Below are 6815 nucleotides of genomic sequence, written 5' to 3'. Positions count from 1 at the left end.
TCAGAGGTGGGCTCTGGGGAGGTGACAGGATGGTGAGGGTTCTGGCCGCCATCAGTGGGTTAATCCAGAGCTGAACAGAAACTGTAGGCGGGGGTCATGGTAGGAGAAAGCAGGCCACTGGGGGTGCCCCAGAAGGGTATTTCATGTCCACAGCCCCTTTTTTTCTTGCTGACACCCACCCCCAAATCCCTGCTTTTCACCTGGCTACCATTAGCTTCAGCTTTCCTCCACCCCAACTTATCTTGGTGATGTTTCTGCCTCGGAACCATGGATTGAAACCTCTGAAACCACGGGCCAAAATAAAGCCTCCCTCCTTCCAACTGTCCACATGAGGTACTTATGCCAGTAATGAGAAGCTGATCCGCAGAAGACACGAGTACCTGTGCTGTATGTGCTTGTGGGACTTGGCACGCTGGTGATCAGCACAGATGCACTTGAAATAGAAAGCATCGCTCCGGAGAAGGGAAGAGCTGGCCTGGTACCTTTTTGCTTCAGCCTTATGCTGCAATCTGATGCTGATAGCTTTTCTGGACACGGAAACTTCTCAGGCTGCGCTGGACTCAGCAGGTGTAGCTGGTCTCCAACCGCAGCACTCTGTGCAAATAGCTTCACCACTGTGCGCTTTAGTTACCCATTTATCATAAAATTTGGAGGTATGACTCATTGGCAGACAACGTCCAAGAAAATTGCCTGCTCTTCTCAGGCAGGGAGATGTAAAAGAGTCGTCCTCAGCTGTGGTACCACTCACTGCCATGTTCTCTTTGAACATGCAATGCTGACATCCACATGAGATTGGGGACAGGGCGACATTTTCCCTCTGCTGTATCACACATCCTCTCTGAGTCGTCACTCTTGCCTTCACAATAAAAACTGCTCATATTTATTTAGCCAGCATGTTGTTTATCCTGATCTTAGGATGGGGCCCCTGTGACACATCTTTATACCCATTGTCTCCTTTGATTTCTACATACTTCTCAAGACCATCCCCAGTTCAATGGAAAACGTTTAAGACTGCGGCATTTAGGGGGTACAGCCAAGGTTGCACACAGTGCAAAATCGAGAGCTGTTTGTAGCATGAAATGAGTGTCGAGACCCTGAGATCTGGAAGTTACACTTAGTCCCACGCTTCCCTCTTAACCTCTATGCTACTCTGGCTGCCCAAGTTGCAGGGAGACCCAACAACCAAGTGCAGACACCGCCCACCACATTGAGAGCTGACTGTTCCCTGCCTCACACCGTCGTGGTTGTGTATGACCATATAGCTAATGGTTTACTCTGCTTGTGGACACCTCACCTCCTCCCTTACCTGTGTTTGGACAGTCCTGTTCCCTGACTGCAGCTACCAAATGCAGAATCCTGATATAGGGACAGTATTCTGTAGTGACACATTCAGTGTGCACTTTTATATTATTGCATTTTTAGTTTATTGCAGAAACCAGGAAAAAACCTAAGATCTCACTTGGATCTGAGTCAGTGGCCCTTTGGTGTGTAGCAGGTGTTGGCACTGACATGGGCAGAGCAGAAGGGCACAAAGATTGTTCTTTCCTTACTCTGGAAAAAAAATTAAGAATAGTTTTCCCCTTTATTTAGAGACATTGTAAGATGCTTGTAGAAAATGTAATGTTGTTAACATTAATGTATGCAACTCCATTGAAAGAGACTCAGATATATATTTTTAAAAAAAAACAGCCACAGAGGCGCAGGCACAGGCAGGATACGTGGGTAAGGTGCTGGGCGAAGGGTTGCTACCTGTGGCTCTGCGTGCGGGTCAGGGCAGTGGGACCGGATCACTGAAGCAAAGGGCATCATGTCAGACAACGAAGACAATTTCGATGGTGAAGACTTTGATGACGTGGAGGAGGATGAAGGGTTAGATGACTTGGAGAATGCTGAGGAGGAGGGCCAGGAGAACGTGGAGATCCTTCCTTCTGGGGAGCGACCGCAGGCCAACCAGAAGCGAATCACCACCCCCTACATGACCAAGTATGAGCGAGCCCGTGTGCTGGGCACCCGAGCTCTTCAGATTGCGATGTGTGCCCCCGTGATGGTGGAGCTGGAAGGGGAGACAGACCCCTTGCTCATCGCCATGAAGGAGCTCAAGGCCCGAAAGATCCCCATCATCATTCGCGGCTACCTGCCCAATGGCAGCTATGAAGACGGGAGGGGGGGGTGGAGGAACTCATCATCACCGACTGAGCTGGAACCTCCTGACCTGGCCACACCCAGTTTGTGTTCCCATTTTATACGTGTAAATAATAAACTGTTCCCCTTAAAAAAAAAAAAAAACAGCCACGTAATTATTTGTGATCAACAGTAAGATCCTTCAAAAAACCAGGCCTGAGATCAGCTATTTGAAATATGAACACACCAGTCAAAGTTCATCGCTGAGTACCTACTATCTCCCAGAACCCTGTATGCACATTGTTTCTACTGGTCTTCACAGCAGTTCTTCAAGGTGGGTGTTCATAGACCTCAAATCCTTGATGAAGAAACTGAGGTGCCAAGAGGTTAAGTAGCTTTCTCAAGAACTCATAGCTAGTGAGTGGCAGGACAGGGCACCCCCAGAATCCACCTCCAGTGGAAAAGATCTTTGAGTATCCTCCACAAAGGCCACTAGGATGACATTGCAGTGTGGACAAGGGCCCCTTCCCATATCCAATAGAGGACCTGGAGTGAATAGGAGGCCACTGCTGCAGCCATGGCTGACAGCTGCACAGCCCTGGATTCCTAACGCAGGAGGAGACATCACTGCTGGCCAAGACTGCTCTTCCTTGCAACAGGATCTTCTCCTAATGTGTTTTCCTAACGCTCTGCAGAGGCCTCCTGCAGCTCAGATCCACACAGCACAAGCCCTGTGAGCTATTGCCCTGTGTGTGGAAATTGGCAAGAAAGAAAGGGAGAGAACCTAAAAACAACAACAACCCAAACCCACTCCATTGTCTCTCCTCTTGGTTATCACCACTAGCTATTGACTGCGTGTGTTTGCTGAAATAATGAAAAGCCTCTCCCAGTTTCTCAATTTCTATAAGAAAAAAATCGAGACTGTTCGTGGTGTGAAAAAAAGAGGAAGAAGCAAAGCAAATTATGCTCATCCTTCCTGTTCTAGGAAAGTGCCGCTGAAGCCAGTTGGGCATCTGGAGGGGGAATTCGGCCTTTGGATGCTACCGAGGAGTGTTTGTTGCCAAAAAATATTTCTGTATGGACTTTCTATGAGCTGATATTTTACTGGGAAAAACAAGAAAAACAGGGGGCACTGTCTTCAAAGGCCCCAGTTAAATAAACCATGTGTTTCTCAAGCCAGGCCTTTTAAGCTTTAGAAAACTTTATCAGATTAAACAGTGAAAATCGGGGGTGGAGGAACCCAGATATTAAACAGGGGCTTCAGGGGGCGTGGTTCAGGGCAAAGTAAACTTGGCAGCCCAGTGGGATCAGGGGCCATCAGGGAGGGGCACTAGCTCCAGAGCTCAGACCCCAGACATCCGCCTGGAGACTCAGAGGAAGGAGGAAACAGGCATCGAACAATCTCTAAGGCCCGACCCTTTGCCAGCCTCCCTCTTTCAAACCTCTGATCTGCTGGCTTGATGTCTATGCATCTGTGCTGCACACCGACCCGTGAGAGTCAGAGGGGCACCGAAGAGGCCAGGCAGAGTAGGTGTATGTCTCTACTGGGAGTCCTGCAAGATGAGTCGGGTCCTAACCTAGACAAAGTGGGCAACCGCAAGCGCAGTATGATCTGAAGAGTTGGAGATCTGAGTTTCAGTCCTATGTCTGAGTAATTATATTTATATATATAAAGGTATGTGTAAGCAACATATTCTTCTCCCCATTCTTCCTTCATAGCTGATAACTGGAATTATGCTAGAGAGCCTAGATTCTTTAATTGAAGAAGCTGAGCCCATGAGAGAAACAATGACATGCTATGAAGGGGTATTTCCATGCCCGGCATCTTGAGCGACTGCTGGGAAAAAGACTCTTTGTCTTTTTTGGTCACACCAGCCCCACGGAGTCTGAGCCTCTGGCTTCAGACACAGGGACCTCTATTTTAAAATGGGGTATGGAAATTTACAGAACTACTTCAGTAGACCTCCATAATTCTCAAAACAATGATTCACTCCTTAAAATTCTAGTTTTTTTAATAGAATTTTTTTTTCCCCTAAAAGGAGTGTTCTTCTTAGGAAACTAAGGTCACCGTAGTGTGCTGTGATGGCTGCTTCACAGCAGCTCCATCATATGTGCCTGCTGCCTCTCCTGCCAGGCTCCCAGCATAATTTTAGGCAAGTGGAGAGGTGTGGGGAGGGAGTAGTGAATGTGTGGTGAAATGAACAGAGTGCACGTCTCTTGCCTTTGCACAGGACTAGCATCAGCTCATCCTCCCATGGGCTCCTGGTCTCGGTCTGTGTTTTTGGAGCCCACAGAGACGAAGAAGTAATGAAGTATATGAAACCACAAAGTTACTGCCTAAATTTAGGGAAATTTAATTTTGTTTTCATTACAAAGATTACCAATTGCAATTAAGCAATGTATACTTAGGCATCTTCTCTATTAGAAACATAAACCTCTGCATTATGGTCTCAGACCCACAGCTCAGGATCCCAGGTTCTGAACTCACCAGCAGATGTCAATTCCTGTTTTAGTAGCAAATACACAATGACTGACCTGTTGTGCATCCAGAGCTACGCAACAGAGGACAAAACCATGACAAGTTGGGGTCAGGACTTTTGATGTTTTTAAGTATGTGACTTTTTTCTGATTCTGAGAACTGGCACCAAAGTGGTATATAGTGTCTCAACTATTGTGGCTTAAACAGAGGTAGTAGTTCAAGTACAGCAACACACAAACAAAAACTTCCTTTAAGTATTCATCTTTTTCATATTACTTGTCCCTTATAGGTTTCAAAGAACATCCCACAGTAAAAAGTGTAAACAAATTTGAAAAGGGAAGCAATGGAGTAGAACAGAGAGTGTATATTTAAACCCATAAAGAAGAGGAAGGAAATTGGAAGACGGTCCAGCAGGGCTCATCAAAAGTTCAAAAAGTCATCCCCTATCACACAGTAACCCTAGGTACTCACACAAGTCGTCCCTCAGGAAAGTACCTGGAGCTGTGTGGTGTGCACAGGGGAGGTCAGCTTGTGCTGTGGAATAAGCCTCCATGTCTTCAAGTGTAGCTCATTCATTTTATTTCTCATGCAGAGAAATGAACAGGAGGTTCCATTCCACTTAGTGACTCAGGAACCAAGCCTCTACCACCCTTCAGCCGCAGCATCTGAAACTTGGGACGGCCTCATTCACCACAGCAGGAGAGGCAGGGACCGTGAGAAAACATATCTGCTCTTTTAAGCTTCCCCACATCTTTCCAATTGGAGTGCCTTGCTCTCAACCTCACTGCAGGTGAATGAACACGGGGAACTCTGTCACTTGGTGAGTCCACCATCTCAACCACAAATCAAGAGGTGCATGAGGTCTCCGTGTGGGAGCTTAAAAGCCAAGTTTTGCTAGTAGGTGATGATTTAAAGAAACCATGGCATATTATGTGAGTTTTTAAAAGTAGATCTCCAAATGTATTATTTCCAAAGAAAAGGAGTAAAACCATGGGTATAATTGTAGCATTCGTTTTTTTAAGAGTACATGCATTATATGCAAATGTGGGCATACTATATTTTCCTGAAAGGATAGATAAAACTGCTGTTGATGGTTAGTTTGAAGGATGGAAAAAGGGATGGAAAGGTAAATATGTTTTTTTTTTGTCAGATACAAGTACATTACTATTTTTAACAAGAAAAAATTAAGCTAAAAGGATAAATTTAACAGACTAGATAAATGTTTGTTAATGCTCTCAAGATTGATAGTGACATTGTGCTGGTAGGGGAGGATTTCTTCTCTTTCTTGGATGCTGAGATGTGAGAGGGAAGCATCATGAACTCTGCAGATGCTGTGGTATAAAACATGCACCCATCCACACACATATATAAACACCTGCCTACACACACAGAAACACAGGAAGTGTGCACACATGTGCAGAACACGGCTGCTGATGGAAGATGTTTTGAGGCTCCTTGATCTGTCTTTCAACTGTTCCATATATCTGAATGTTTTCCAAGTAAAATGCTAAGAAAATAAAACATAGCAAAAGGAAAAGTAGCACAGAACCCAAGAACAGTAAGCTCCACAGCTCCCCAGTCTTTGCATCTTGATGTTGGTGAAGAATTTAGGACCAGCCATGTTCTAATGGCAGAACTCAGGCACTGACCTCTCTAATCAAGGAACACCACAGTGGCAGGTCTGTGGAGAAAGAGTTCAGCAAGGGTCCCGCTCAGCCCTGTCCTGACAGCTGGGTGGCCTTATGAAGCACACCCAGACTCCTCCCAGTATGTCCTCCCGTCATTATCCTGGACCTGTTTGCCTAGAGGTGCTGCTTAAAAATTCTACTGCCATATTTCAAATGTCTTTCTGGAATCTGTTCTGCAAGTTGGTGTGAATGAGACTCTTGAACAAAATACTGCACGTGGGGATGAGAACACACGGGATTGCCTCTCATGTCCTGGAGGAGGTGTCTGAAGGCAAAAAGCACCCTCCTGCTGGTCCTCCTCAGAGGCGAGGTGGGCACATCCCTTCCAGTGGACAGCTGCTGGTCACCGCGTGGTCAGTGACATTGCACACCAGGCTGGTGAAGCTGGCACCGGTGCCATCCATAGCTGGTGGAGTCCCCCACTTTGCCAGTGGTTCCCTGCAGTGTGGGGCGGGAGCTTGGGCGAGCAAGTTCTCAAGGTAGACTTCCCATTGGTCAGCCCAGGGCTGCCCCTTTGGAATTGGCAA

At 46.5% G+C, this 6815-nt stretch overlaps 1 pseudogene; it reads left to right on the top strand.

Annotated features, from left to right (window-relative positions):
- Positions 1–1795: 1795 nt before the first annotated feature.
- On the top strand, positions 1796–2196 carry LOC124099745 (DNA-directed RNA polymerases I, II, and III subunit RPABC2-like; annotated as a pseudogene).
- Positions 2197–6815: the final 4619 nt, after the last annotated feature.

Source organism: Marmota monax, unplaced genomic scaffold (genome assembly GCF_021218885.2).
Source record: "Marmota monax isolate L192 unplaced genomic scaffold, Marmota_monax_Labrador192_F-V1.1 WCK01_AAM20220418_F8-fsc00026, whole genome shotgun sequence".
Taxonomy (NCBI): Eukaryota; Metazoa; Chordata; class Mammalia; order Rodentia; family Sciuridae; genus Marmota; species Marmota monax.
This window is presented reverse-complemented; position numbering and strand designations above follow the sequence as displayed.